Below are 15,399 nucleotides of genomic sequence, written 5' to 3' on the forward strand. Positions count from 1 at the left end.
TGATCATTTTGGTTAGCTTTCGGTGATTGTGGTTTTTGTTCTGGAGGCTGTGAGATTATAGTTCTTACTTTTTCTTTGTGCCATCTGATGGATGAGGAAGGCTTGTGCAGGCTTCCTGATTGGAGGGACTGACCATGGGAAAAACTGGGTCTTGCTCTGGTGGGCAAGGCGGTGCTCAGTAAATCTTTAATCCAATTGTCTGCTGATTGGTGGGGCTACGCTACCTCCCTGTTAGTTGTTTGGCCTGAATGGCAACCCACTCCAGGATTCTTGTCTGGAGAATCCCGTGGAAAAGAAGCCTCTTGGGCTATGGTCCTTAAGATTATAGAATCAGACGCAACTGAAGTGACTTAGCACGACCCAGGCCTGGAATCTACAGGCTCTATGGTAGGGCTATAGGTGCTATGGTAGGGCTACTGAAGACCTCCAAGAGGACTTATGCCCATATGCCACGACTCCCTAGGACTGCTGAAGCCAGCACCCCTGTCCCTGCAGCAGGACCCTTCCAACCCACGCCTCCACAGGAGACCCTCAGTCACAAGCAGGTCTGGCTCAGTCTTGTAAGGTCAGTGTTCCTTTCCCCTGGGTCCCGGTGTGCACAAGATTTTGTTTGTGCTCTCCAAGAATCTGTTTCCCCCAGACCTGTGGGAGTTCTGTAGTCAAATCCCGCTGTCCTTCAAAGTCAGGTTCCCTGGGGCTTCCAGTCCCTTTGCCAGATCCCCAGTTTGGGAAGTCTGATGTGGGGCCTAGAACCTTTGCAATAGTATGAGAATTTATTTGGTATTATTGTTCTCTAGTTTGTGGATTGCCCACCCGGTGGGTGTGGGATTTGATTTTATTGTGATTGAGCCCCTCCTACCATCCTGTTGCAGCTTCTCCTTTGTCCTTCGCTGTGGGGTATCTTTCTTGGTGGTTCCAACTTCCTCCTTTCAGTGGTTGTTCAACAGCTAGTTGCAGTTTTGGTGTTCTTGCAGGAGAATTTGAGCACACCTCCTTTTACTCTGACATCTTGATAACAGCTATTGACTTCTGAAATACTTAGAGATTTTGAAAGAATCTTTCTGTTACTGGTTTCTCATGTCCATTACAAGTGAGAACATACAGTTGACCCTTGAACAACATGGATCTGAGCTGTGCAGGTTCACTGCTATGCAAGATTTTTAATAGGAGATCCTATAGAACTACACGATCCACAGTTGGTTGGACTCATGCGTGTGGAGCTGCACATAGAGAGGAGCCTGATACAGGGGTGGGCTGTAAGTCACATGTGGACTTACTAAGGCTGGTGTGTCGGCATCCTTCACTCCTGTGTTGTTCAGGGTCAGCTGTATTTTGTATGATTTGAATCCTTTCTATTTTTTGATACTTGTTTTGTAATCAAAGTAGAGTATACCTTTGATGAATGCCCGTTGTAACTGAGAATTATGTGTATTCTGCTTTTGTTGTGTAGTGGTCTGTAAATGTTAATGTAATGCAATATAAAAATGTAAGTGTTAATGGTTTTGTTCAAATTTACTGTGTCCTTGCTGGTTTTCTGCCTAGTTACTCTGTTATTGAGAGAGGTATTCAAATCTTTGACTAAAATTATGGATTTGTTTATTTCTCCTTGCAGGTTAATCAGTCTTTGCTAAATGTATTTTAAAAATTGCCATTAGGTACGTAGACACCAACAACTGTTTTGTCCTCTGTGAACTGACTGCTTTATTATTATGAAGCAATCCATCTTATTCCTACTAATAATCTTTCCGGAAATCTACCTTGTCTCATAGGAGAATAGCCTAGATTCTAACTTGCTTCCCTTTTTTTGTAAATAAACTGTATTTCATGATTTGCACAGGTAAGAAATGTGGTATTATGTTCGTGTAAAAGTAATTGTGGTTTTGGACTGTGAATTGTAAATCATCATTACTAGGCTCAAACACATCTTTATTAATCAAAATAGGAACTATTACAGTCAACACACTTTTGCCAACAAAAAATGTTTGCTTATTCCTGTAGCATAAAAATCCAAGTTTCAGGATTTGATGAACTCTTAGAAAGCATTTTCTGTATCCTGCTGGTTGTGGAAGCGTTCTCCCAGCAAACAGTTGTCGAGATGCTTGAAAAAGTGGTTGTCAGGTGAAGATGGCAGAGGAGACAAAGCTTTGTAGCCCAATTGTTCAATTTTTGAAGTGTTGTTTGTGCAACATTGTGGTCGGGCGTTGTCGTGGAGAACAACTGGGCCCTTTCTGTCGACCAGTGCTGGCTGCAGGTCGTGCAGTTTTCAGTGCGTCTCATCGATTTGCTGAGCATACTTCTCAGCTGTAATGGTTTCACTGGGATTCAGAAAGCTGTAGTGAATTAGACGGACAGCAGACTACCGAACTGTGACCATGACCCTTTTTTTGGTGCTAGTTTGGCTTTGGGAAGTGCTTTGGAGCTGATTCTTGGTCCAGCCACTGAGCTAGTTGTTGCCAGTTTTTGTATAAAATCCACTTTTCATCTCATGTCACAATCCGATTGAGAAATGGTTCATTGTTGTGTAGAATAAGAGAAGGCAACACTTCAAAATGAGAATTTTTTTTTTTTATTTGAAGTCAGCTCATGAGGCACCCACTTATCGAGCTTTTTCACCTTTCCAGTTTGCTTCAAATGTCAAACGAGTAGAACGGTTGGCGTTGAGCTCTTCGGCAACTTCTCGTGCAGTTATAAGAGGATCAGCCCCGATGATTGCTCTCAGTTGGTCGTGGTCAGCTGCTGCTGACCAGCCACTACTCTCCTTATCTAAAGGCTCTCATCTCCTTTGCAAAACTTCTTGAACCACCACGGCACTGTACGTTCATTACCAGTTCCTGGGCCAGAGGTGTTGTTGATGTTGGGAGTTGTCTCCCCTGTTAACTATCCATCTTGAACTTGAATAAGAAAATCACTCAAATTTGTTTTTTGTCTTACATCATTTCCATAGTCTAAAATAAATATAAACAGCAAATATTGTCACATAAAGTGAGAAATGTGCAATAAAATGATGTATAACATAACCACATTTATTAAGAATGATTCCAGTATCAAATGGCAAATTTCAACAATGTTAAAACTGCAAAAATGTTTGCACCAACCTAATACAATTTGGGTTCATAAAAAGAAAATTTGAATTTTTAAACTTTATTCTTTTGACATTGAAAACTAGATCTGTTAGCTCCATACCACAGTCTCTAGCTTTGTAAGTGTGAATATGGTACAGTTCTCAAATCTCTCCACTTTTGACCTGTTAATGTTGTTACATTTAAAGTTTATTTCTTGTTGTTGTTGTCATTGTTTAGTCACTAAGTCATGTTCGACTCTTTGTGACCTCATGGACTGTAGCCCTCCAGGCTCCTCTGTCCATGGGATTTTCCAGGCAAGAATACTAGAGTGGGTTGCCATTTTCTTCCTCCAAGGGATCTTCCCAACCCAGGGATTGAACCCATGTCTCCTGCATTGGCAGGTGGATTCTTTACCACTGAGCCACCCAGGAAGCCCATGTGTTTCTTATAGGCAGCATATAGTTGGGTCTCTGCCTGTAGAATGTTCAGGACACTGACACATTCACACTTGGTATGACCATCGCCCTGCTCTTTGTTTTCTACTGGCCCCATCTCTTCTTTATTCTTTTATTTCTGCTTTTGAATATTTTTAGTGATTTAATGATTTCATTTTATTTCTATTGTTTTATTAGTTGTAACTTTTTGTTTTGTTATTCTGTTCTTTGCATTAGGGTTTTTAATATATATGTAACTTAACAATCTGTCTTCAGGTGATGGGGTGCCTTTTGTGCCCTGGAAGACCATGGTTGTTGGCCCTCCCCAAGCAGTCGATCAGAGGCCAGATGAGAAATGGAGAGAAGGCTCTACTGGGGCCCCTACTGCAGCAGGAGGAGCGAGCGCGAGGAGCAGGTCCCCAGGAAGGGGCGAGCTGGTTTCTTCCGTGGGGGGCTCGGGCCACAGGATGGCTGGGCTGGTTTGCCTGCCCCTTCGGTGGTGCTGCCACGCAGGGGCACACTCAGTACCCTGCTCTGGCGGCTCTTCAGAAATGGCAGTTGGGTTTTCTGGTCTCTTTGTATCTTTTGTGCATAATTTGCCACACTGCACCTGCCTGCAGCTATTTTTAGTCCCTTATAGTTTCTTTGTATTTGTTGATCGAGGAGACAGCTGTCCAGGTGCAAGCGCTGCAGCACTGCCTCCAAGGGTCTCAAGTCCCAGGCTGCCCGGCTCCCGGAGAGGCTCTACACCCTTAGGGTCTCAAGTCCCAGGCTGCCCGGCTCCCAGAGAGGCTCTACACCCTTAGGGTCTCAAGTCCCAGGCTGCCCGGCTCCCGGAGAGGCTCTACACCCTTAGGGTCTCAAGTCCCAGGCTGCCCGGCTCCCCGGAGAGGCTCTACACCCTTAGGGTCTCAAGTCCCAGGCTGCCCGGCTCCCGGAGAGGCTCTACACCCTTATTCCTAAGGGGATGTGGCCTAAGGTCTCTTCTCCTAGACTTCCCCCTGCTTGACAGGGGCCACAGACCCCAGCCTGCCCTGGGGGTGTGGAGCTCCTCATTGAGTGTTCCAGGAACCGGGGGGACCCGCGCCACTGTCCCCTGGAATGGGCCGGATTCCTTGTGTCATCATGAGCCTCACTTCAAACTGTTGGAGCCTAAAAGACACAAACTTAACCAGAAGGTTAAACAAACAAGGCCAGAAAAGGGAGAAAACAACAATATCCATTAAAGGGCCTAGAAAGAGGAAGAACCAGGGTAACTGTGAAAGGGCCTCCTTAAACTGTTGACCAGACAGGGCAGGCTGTACTGTCCTTGCTTGGATGTACATTTTCGTTAACCTCAGGGTTAAAGTTTAACATGTCTGTCTATTTTTAGAATGAAAGATCTGGACCTCTTGGTCACAGGTCTCCTTATTGGACCAAAAAGTCTTAGTCACAGAGTCACAATAGTAGGGAAGACAACAAAACACTATAAACGAGATGCAGCATAAATCAGCACGGCTGAAAAGAGGAGGGCTATGAGAAAATGAAAACCTGCCAGAAAGTTTTTTTTTCAATATTTATTTATTTTTGATTGCTTTACAATATTGATTTAATTTCTGCCATATATCAACATGAATTAGCCATAGATGTATATATGTCTCCCCTTTTGTGAACCTCCCTCCCACCTCCCACCCTTTCCCGCCCTCTAGGTTGTTACAGAGCCCCAGTTTGAGTTTCCTGGGTCATAGAGTAAATTTCCATTGGCTATCTACTTACATATGGCAGAAAGTTTTTTATACCTTATGGGATCCACAAGAATAAACTAGAGAACCAGTTTTCAGTGTCCTCGCACATATTGAATAGCAAGGATTGTCAGCTAATTGTGTTTGTGTTGGGTTTTGTTTTTAAAATTTTTATTTGAGTATAGTTGATTTAAAGTGTTTTGATTTAAAAAAAAAATTTATTGGACTATTGTGTTTGGTTTTGAACCACTTCTGCGAGATGTAAAAATCTCAGCCCCATATTTTACATGGGAATTTTTTGCATTTAAGAGTTCTCTTTTCTTACTATATAGCTGCATGGGCATATAAGACAAGGAAGACTTATTTTGATTCTGTGTATAATTTTTCCTTCCCCTCAGGTTAAGGCTCAAGTCAGGGCTATTAGCTCAGCCCTCTGGGCTCAAGTGTTGGATGCAGAGGTTTTGCTTCCATAGCACTGTGGGTGCTGCCCAGAGCATGCCGTGCCCTCTTGATTCCATCTGTAAGGAAGCTGTGGCCACATCAGTAAGCCAGGCTCCTCGGTCTTCTGTGGCCTCCTCTGTAAGGTCAGGCCTGCAGGCATAGACCTGGCCAAGGTTCCAGAGCAGCAGCGTGTTACATCTGGGCTTGCCGTGGCATTCGGATAGCCGAGTCAGGGTGTGGCAGGTTAGAGGATTAGCTCTGGGCAGTCAAGGAGCAAAGCCTGGTCCTTAGTAAAGTGGCCTCCGTTAGTGAGGGGTGGCCTTTAATCTCTAGGAGCCCCTGTACTTGATGATGGGTCTGGACCTCCAGAGACTGTGCAAAGGCAAGCTTGTTAGCTTCTTCCACCAATAAAGTAGGGGAGCTGCCGCCTGGTGGCATCCAGGCCAACCTTGGGGCATAGACTCTAGTTGTTTGGAAGAAAAAACAGCCTGGAGGCAGAGGAACTTCTCTTAGCTTTTGTACAGGAACTCCCAGAATGTCCCCTGTGTTCAGCTATGTTTTTAATTTTTTAATTGGGGAGATGCAGAGCCGAGGCTTGTGTGGTATTATTAAAAGCTTTTCTGTGTTCCCCAGTCCAAAGTAACGGTTCTGTATCTGGATCTGCAGTGGCTTCATCCGTAGGGACTTAGCCCTTAGGCCAAATCCTGGAAATCAAATTCTGCAAAATCCTGCCCTGCCTAAAAAAGCACAAAGATGTTTCTTTGTCTTTGGAGCACTTAGGCCTAACAGCTTGTTTTCTCTATCGAGATAGCTATCTACCTCCAGGGCTTATAATATATCCCAGATATTTAACTTGATTGTGCTTTTTCTCTGAGATAGCCTACAGCCCTGGGCTCCAAGGAAATGAAGGATTTCAGTGGGTTCTGATCTGAGGGCTCCACGATGAGGCTGCTTGTTAGTATGTCATCTGCATACTGCTGAGTAACTCCTCCATGGTGGGCCTGCGTGTTAGTGTGTTATCTATGTATCGTAGAATAACTCCTTCATGGTTAGTATACTAACAGTATACTGCTGTAGCTGCGTTTCCCTTAGTTCTTTACCTAGGGTCTGGGTGAACATATGTGGGCTGTCCCGAAACCTTTGAGGCAGTACTGTCCAGGTATATTGTTGCATTTGGCCCAGGTGGAGGTTTGGCCACTCGAAGGCAAACAGATACTGAGATGAGGCATGAACTGGGATGCTAAAGAAGGCATCCTTGAGGTCAAGCACAGAGAACCATTTGGCATCTCCAGGATTCTAGACTGATATATAACAAGGATTGGCCACAGGGAGATGTGTAGGGACCCCTGCCTCATTTCCTGCCCCTAGATCTTGTGCCATCCTGTATTCCCCATTTGACTTAACAATTGGCAGAATAGGGGTTTGACAGGGAGACTGATGGGGCACCAAGAGGCCGTGTTTTAAGGATTTATCTACAAGGGATTGCAAACCTTTTCTGCTTCCAGCTTTAGGAGGTCTTGTTTCTAGTTAGGATAAGTGGCTTCTGGTTTAAGGCTAACTTTTACAGGTTGGGCATTTATAGCCCTCCCAGGGATCCCTTTGTTCCAAACTGTCTGGTTTTGTTGTTACTCATTCGCTCAGTTGTGTCTGACTTTTTTTGACCCCATGGACTGCAGCACACCAGGCTTCCCTGTCCTTCACCATCTCCTGGAGCTTGCTCAAACTCATGTCCATTGAGTCAGTGATGCCATCCAACCATCTCGTCCTCTGTCATCCCCTTCTCCTGCCTTCAGTCTTTCCCAGCATCAGTGTTTTTTCTAATGAGTCGATTTTTCACATCAGGTGGCCAAATTATTGGAACTTCAGCTTCAGCATCAGTCTTTCCAATGAATATTCAGGATTGATTTCCTTTAGAATTGACTAGTTTGATCTCCTTGCAGTTCAAGGGACTCTGAATAATCTTCTCCAACACCACAGTTCAAAAGCATCAATTCTTCAGCACTCAGCTTTCTTGATAGTCCAACTCTCATGTCCATACGTGACTACTGGAAAAACCATAGCTTTGACTAGACAGACCTTTGTCGGCAAAATAATGTCTCTGCTTTTTAATACGCCATCTAGATTTGTCATAGCTTTTCTTCCAAGTTCAGCTCAGTCAAGTCCGACTCTTTGCAACCCCATGATTTCTTCCAAGGAGCAGTTAAGTGTCTTTTCATGTCATGGTTGCAGTCACTATCTGCAGTGATTTTGGAGCCCAAGAAAATAAAGTTTGTCACTGTTTCCATTGTTTCCCCATCTATTTGCCATGAAACTCTGGGACCGGGTGTGGTGCCATGATCTTCGTTTTTTTGAATATTGAGTTTTAAGCCAGCTTTTTCACTCTGCTCTTTCACCATCATCAAGATGCTCTCTAGTTCCTCTTTGCTTTCTGCCATAAGGTTGGTGTCATCTGCATATCTGAGGTTATTGATACTTCTCCTGGCAATCTTGATTCCAGGTTGTGCTTCATCCAGTGTGGCATTCCTCATGATGTAGTCTACATGGAAATTAAATAAGCAGAGTGACAAAATGCAGCCTTGACATACTCCTTTCCCAGTTTGGAACCAGTCCGTTGTTCCATGTCCGATTCTAACTGCTTCTTGACCTGCATACAGGTTTCTCAGAAGGAAGTGTTTATTGCATGTAGAGTATGGCTGGGAACAGGCCGTTGCTCTTTCAATTGGTCTAGAGTCAAGAAAAGGGGTGCTCAGGGTCTCCTAACGATGTGACCCTGAGGGAGCCCAGAGTGGGGCGGGACCTGCAGGCACACCTGAAAAGGCACGTGAGATCAGGTGCTGCTCCGATTGGCCCGTTAGAGGCCCCGCAGAGAAATGGGTGTGAGGTTTTCTGTTCACACGGGTCCCAGTACAGCTTTTGGAGGCCCAGAATGAGAGGTCAAGACAGAGTGGTAAATGGCTCCCATGTCAGTTAAAAAACTGGCTGTCTTACGAGCCGCATCAAGGACACCCAGCGCTTCCGATGGAGACTTACATCTCATTGCAGGGAGCTGCCAAATCCCTGGGCCGCCTCAGTTGTCCAGCATGGCTGTCTGGGGAGCAGGAGCCCCTCTTCCCTTTCAGGACTAGGGTAGTCCCATTTCCAGTCACCTGTTTGTTTACAGGCTGGGCATGGTCCACGGGCGGTTTTTGGCCCTTTGGGGCCCAGTGGCCGGCTGACTTACACTTGAAGCATTCCCCTTCTGGTTTTATCTCCAGGTGGATGGTTAAACTTCCTTGATCCTTGATTGTCCTGAGGTCAAAAGATGTGGCTGACAGCTCAGTTTAGCTTGAAGCCTGGCCTTCCTGTTTTCACATTGGGTTCTCTCTTGCTCCTCAGCTTGATCTGGGTTATTAAATAGCCCAAAGATCATCTCTAGAAGTTGGGGCATCAGAGTTTGTGGGCCTAATTGTAACTTTTGGAGTTTCTGCCTAATATGAGGTGGATACTGGCTGAGAAAATGTTGTACCAGCAGGATTAACCCTCGGGGAGATGGATCAACATTAGTCAGTTTTCTGAAAGCCTCCACAAGCTGTGCCTGAAAGAGGGCTGGGTTTTCTTTTCCTTCTTGGTCACTCCTTTAGCCCTTTCATAGTTAACTAGCTTTTTGATGCACTTTCTCGTTCCTTCTAACGCACAGTAGATTGTGTGCTTCCTGGCTTCTGTTCCCTCCTGGGAAGTATAATTCCCTTTTGGGACCACACCCATAGCAAAATGTTTGGATTGGTCCCTGGGAAGCTGGTCAGCCTGCCCCTGGGCTGCTGCCCAAAGTCTCTGTGTGTCCTCACGGGCACAGAAAGTAGGCAGGACAATTTGGACACCCTTCCAAATCAAAGGCCAGAGTTACGGCTGAAACCCTTCTGCAATATCACCAGCGTCTTTAGAAACCCTCCCAGGCTCTGTCTGCATTGGGCTGAGTGGGTTAGGGAGGGGCATGTACTCTGCTTGTCCCTTCGCCGTTTGCCACTTCCTGAGAGGGTACACTTTTCCCCATCCTGGATTACCCCGGAGGCTCTGGTCTCTTTCCTGAAGTAATGGAGGGTGTGAGGGACACAGGGAGGCGGAGTGTGGGATGGTCAGAGGAGTCTGAAGAGGTGGGTGGGGCTCAGTTCCCCCTGAGAGTTGGGGAGGCTTAGAAGAGATTGTCTAGAATGTCGGGAGTACTGTGTGGCTCCCCAAGCACAGGAGCTGCACAGAGCAGCGTTTGGTAAAGTGCTGGGAAGGCTTGGGCACAGGGAACCTCAGTCCATTTTCCCAACTTGTGACAGTAAAGAGCCAGCTGCAAGATGGTATTGTAATTTAGAACCCATTTTCAGGCCATTTTTCTCCACCCACCCCTCCCCAACTCATATAAAGGTCAGGCAGTGTTACAGAACAGGTTAAGTTTTTCCCTTTTCAACCCATCTTTTTTAAAAAAATATTTATTTGGCTGCCCCAGGTCTTAGTTTCAGGATGTGGGATCTAGTTTCCTAACCGGTGATTGAACCTTGGCCTCCTGCATCGGGAGCACTGAGTCTTAGCCACGGGACCATCAGGGAAGTCCCGACCCATCTCTTTTTAAATACATTAATTCTTAAAAATGCATTTGGCCGTGCCGGGCCTTAGTCACGGCACGCAGGTTCTTTAGTTGCACCATGCACTCTTTGTTTGAGCGTGTGGGATCTACTTCCCTAACCAGGGGTGGAACTTGGGCCCCCTGCAGGAGGAGTGCGAAGTGTAGCCACCGGACCACCAGGTAAGTTCCAGGATTTTTCATTTCCAAAGATGTACTCCAAAGGTGTCCCTTCTGGCTTAGCAGAGGATCCTGCAGTGTGGAGTGGCCTGCACCTGAGAAAGAGCTCCTAGAAAGGAAGTCCTGCGTCTGGAGGCGTCGTACCAGGAGGCTGTGTGGAGAGGCTGTCGGGCATCTTCCAGGTTCCCTTCCCACCTAATGGGGTTTGGAGCACCCTCTCCTCTCCCGGCACCTGACCAGATGTCTCTGGTTGGCCTAGGCCCCGCATGAGAGTAGTCCCTGAGAGGGGGGCATTTGAACCAGTCCCAGTGCATTCCCAGGGCTCCCCAAGGGGGTCTGTTGTCTATAAAGCTCATGTCTGGGACTTCCCTGGTGGTCCAGTGGTTAAGACTCCACACTTCCAGGGCCGAGATTCGATTCCTGGTTGGGGAGCTAGATCCCACATGCCAAGTGGCATGGCCAACAAAGCATGCTCGTGTCCTGTAGTAAGTGTCCCTGTGTTGGGGTGTGTTCCTTGAGACTGAGCACCTGGAGAGGCTCCAGCGCAGGCTTCTGGGCAGCCCCCAGCCCAGTGGGTTGTCTGTAGCCTTGGATGTGCTGCCGCCGCCTGTAGTGCCGCGGCCCTGCAGGTGCAGAAGGACCTCCTGGAGGAACTGGAGCTGGGCACAGTGGAAAATGCCACGAGGTCAGGACCTGACGGCCTGGAGGCAGGAGTATTCACACGGGGGATTTGGGACATAAAGTGAAAAGACTAGATAGAAGAAGAAGCTCAAACCCTTTTCCCTGTTTGGTGATCAAACTGGGGAGAGGCTGATGATTCCATCTAACACAAGCAGCAGCGTATCAGAGGAGCCCAGTAGTTGGGTCTCTCTGGGATGCTCCAGGGGCCCTTTGAAGTAGTCCAGAGTTAGCTAGAGATCAAAAGCGCTTTAGTTAGAATTTGATGTTTGGAAAGTCTGTCAAAAGCTTTAAAATACCTGTTCAGATAGAATGATAGGTTGCTGTGAAACAGTTGTTTTAATATGAAAAAAAGATTTCAAAGTAAATACAGATCACTTAAAGACACAGAAACTCACACAATTTGATATCAAGAGCAGCATTCCAAGAAAGCTTTGTTCTCTTGTGAGAGAGAAAAACCAAATCCAGTCTTGTGTAGCCTGCTCTTAATAGAATCCATTTACCTAATTAAATTTAATCCAGCCTTAGAATTCCTGACCACATCCAAAAATATATTCTCAGTGTTCCTTTTCTGCAGACGTTCTGTAACTTTCTGTAAGCATATTTTCTTCCATTCAGAAACAGCCAGCTTTATTTTGAAAATCCCCTTTTTTCCTGTCAATTAAATGTTTCCATTTCTCATACCTTCCCTTCTGATAGCACACATCCTACTTTCCGTAAGCAGCCAGGAACTGTCTTTTACATTATATTCTATAGATTGATAGAGAACATCTCAGGTGGCACCAGACAGCTTTAGTTTCTCCCTCATAAGAAGACAGATGTAGGTAAATCTAGACCTACTTAGCAGTGAACTTTCCAATAGTTCATCTTATTTGAAGTGGCCTAGATATTCAATGAACTCTTGTTTTTTAATTTAGTTTCAAGTTTCCAACATTTGGTGATGGACATTTCTGCAACATAGTCATTCCCATAGAATTGACCAAAAAGCTCTATCTCAGTTACATTTATTTAAAAATTTAATCGTATCAGGTTATTCTCCTTGATGACAGACTTTATGACAGAAACAATATGCACGTACTGACTTTCAGTGACCCTCGGTACAATAGAAGGCAGGAATACTGGAGTGGGTTGCCATTTCCTACTCCAGGGCATCTTCTGGACCCGGGGATTGAACCCGCATCTCTTGCCCCTCCTGCATTGCAGGCGGATTCCTTACCACTGCGCCACCTGGGAAACCCGACAATAAAAGTATTATGCTTCAGCTCTGTGGACTGTATAGTCCATGGGGTCACAAAGAGTCAGACGCAACTGAGCGACTTGCACTGTAATGTCAATGACTCTAAAGACAGGTCTGTGTTAATTAAATCCACAGGCTTCAGCTAGCTCTAGTACCAGGTATTAATTCAATATTGAATATTTCCCAAATCACAGGAACCTGAATTTTTCTTTCGTTATCTTTCACGTTTTCTTTCACGTTTCTGATAATGTATATATGCACACACTTTCCTTAAGCCAGTTAAATACAGCTCACTTGCAAGTTAGTTGTTACATAAAGACAGAACCAGAGACCTCATAGTTTTGCTGTTTGAATTTTGAAAGGCCTCTTTCCCCCCTTGTCTAGGGACTACAGATGGATCAGGAGGTTCCTGAGAGCCCAGGCGGAAGAGTTACATGTGAAAACAGGAGAGATGGCACTCCTGCTCCTGCAAGTGACCAGAGGCTGGAGCTGCCATGTGGGGCCCACTTGTATTTCAAGATTTAAATGCTCCCTCGTGCCTGCAGTGTCGACAGACAAAACGGCATAAAACCAAGATACCAATGATGAAAACCTAAAGACACATCAAGATATTTGGGGATAAAGGGTATGGGAGTGTAGGTGTAAGGATCAAGAGGGAGGGACAGAAGAAGCTGAAAAAGAGAACAAGACAGCAGGGAAATAAAGGCGAGAACACTGGGACGATAGGACTTCCAGCCACTACATGACTAGGGTCTGAACCGCTGTCACTCTCCTCTCTGGTCAGGGGGATGCTGCTGGACCAGGGTCTGCACAGGGCGAGGCCAGCCTGTCACCCGTCAGAGGGAGCAGGTTCACAGGCCGAGAGGAGTGAGACTGTAGCTGCCCGACATCCACTCTCAGTGAGAGGAGAGAGACATGGACAGATTTCAGGGAGGGAAAGCACTGCCCGAATGAGGGTCTGAGGCCCCAGGGGCCAGGAAGGCAGACTTACAAACACGGTGACGCTGAAGTAAGAAATTCAGGCGGCCACTTGTCACCCATGGGGAAGCTCTGTTCAGTGGGCCCAGAGGTGCCCAGACCCTCTCTTCGGAAGGGGACAGCTGCCCCAAGTTGGGTGCCACTAAGTCTGATACGGACCAGGGTTCCTAGCCTCCTCCTTATCAAGAGAAATTGACTAGAGGTCAGACGTGACGTTCAGGCAAGGCTTTATTGGGGCCCATGCTTGCTTGCTCCCTGGGGGTGGGGGAGCTGGTTCCTTCTGGGAGGGCGGGGGGAGAGGTGTGTCCAGGACTCAGGCCACGGCGGGGCCTGGGTGGTCTGCCCAGCCCTTAGCTGGTGGTGTGTGTGCAGCACCAAGCCCTTCAGAAGCGGCAGCTGGGACTTGTTTGTCTTGGCGCATCTCTCTGTCCATCCCTTGCCCCAGCTGCTTGAGAGGAGGTCTGTCAGGCGCCAGCACTGCAGCCAGGGGTCCCAGGGCCCACCCAGCCTGTCTCAGTTTCACATCCCATCTCTCCCGTACTTTTCCTGAGCTGCTGCTGTTAACATTTATATTCATGTTTATTCCATAAGTGCACTGTTATTTCTTAAACAGGCAATTATGTTTTGAAGAAATAGGTAAGAGATCCCTTATCAGTTTAGCCGTGTAATTGACAGTTCGAAAGATCTCTGTGTCCTTAGGTAGATGCAGGATTCTCTGATGTTACTTTACTTTTGTCTGGACTTCTTTTAACACTTCTTGCAGGATGGGTCTATTTGAGATGAATTATTTTTACTTTGTATTACATTGTAGATATCTTTATCTCACTCAAGGTTTTCTTTTTATTGTGTTAAAATACGCATAACACAAATTTACCATTTATCCACTGTTTAGGGTGCAGTTCAGTTAAATACTTTCACATTATGTGTAGCCCTCGCTACCCTCCATCCACATAACTCTCTTCATCTTGTAAAACTGAAACTCTGCACCTATTAAATGACTCCTGGTTCTCCCCTCCCCTGGTGACCACCACTGTATATTGTGTCTCTCTGATTTTGACTAATTACAGTATTAATCTCATATAAGTGGAATCATCCAGTATTTGTCTTACTTCTTTTAGCATAATGCCCTCAAGGTTCCTCCATGCTGTAAGCATCTATCAGCACTGCATTTCTTGTAAATGCTGAAAAATGCCAGAGTCTGTGTACACCACCTTTTCCTTATCCATTCACCTGTCAATGGATAGTGGGTTTGCTCCATGTTTTAGCTGTAGTGAATAGTGCTGCAAAGAACATGGGTGTACACATGTGTCTTTGAGACCTTGGTTTCAGTTCCTTTGGGGTATGTACCCAGAAGTCGGATCACATGGTAATTATATTTCTAACTCTTTGAAGAACCTCCACAGTGTTTTCCCCATGGCTGCACGGTTTTACATTCAGACCAGTAGCGCACAAACATTCTAAATTCTCCACATCCTCACCAGGGCCTGCTGTTTTCCGTTTTGTTGTTGTGTTGTTAGCAGCCATCCTGGTGAGTATGAGGGTGTATCTCATCGTGGTTCTCATTTGCTTTTCTGCAGTGATTAGTCATGTTGAGCATTTGTTCATGTGTTTATTGACCATTTGTTCATCTTCTTTGGAGAAAGGACTGTTCAGGTCTTTTGCCCATTTTTGAAAAGTTTGGTTTTTTGTGTGATTGAGTTTTATGGGTTCTCTACATATCCTGGATATTAATCCCTTATCAGATAGATGATTTTAAAATGCTCTGTCTGATCTCATGGGTTGTCTTCTTGCTCTGTCGATGGTGTCTTTTGATGCATTTCTGATGCATCATGAAGTCCAGTTTGTCTGTTTTTGTTGCTGTTGCCTGGGCCTTTATTGTCATAAACAAGAAGTCATCACAAATCCAGTGTTGTAAAGCTTTTTGCCCTGTGTTTTCTTCTAGGAGTTTTATAGTTTGGGGTTGTACATTTAGACTTGATCCACTTTGAGTTGTTTTTTGTATGTGGTGTTAAGTAATTCCAGGTCCAGCTCCATCCTTCTGCAGGGGGATGTTCAGCTTTCACAGCACCGTTTGCTGGGA

The 15,399-nt window shown here is 45.8% G+C and overlaps 1 long non-coding RNA gene across 1 annotated transcript; it reads left to right on the forward strand.

Moving 5' to 3' along the window:
- The first annotated feature begins 10,487 nt into the window (after window positions 1-10,487).
- Window positions 10,488-14,354, forward strand: LOC123330243. Its single transcript, XR_006545992.1, has 2 exons — window positions 10,488-10,608; window positions 12,726-14,354. It is a non-coding gene; the product is annotated as an uncharacterized LOC123330243 (long non-coding RNA).
- Window positions 14,355-15,399: the final 1,045 nt, after the last annotated feature.

Source organism: Bubalus bubalis, chromosome 18, assembly GCF_019923935.1.
Source record: "Bubalus bubalis isolate 160015118507 breed Murrah chromosome 18, NDDB_SH_1, whole genome shotgun sequence".
NCBI classification, from domain to species: domain Eukaryota; kingdom Metazoa; phylum Chordata; class Mammalia; order Artiodactyla; family Bovidae; genus Bubalus; species Bubalus bubalis.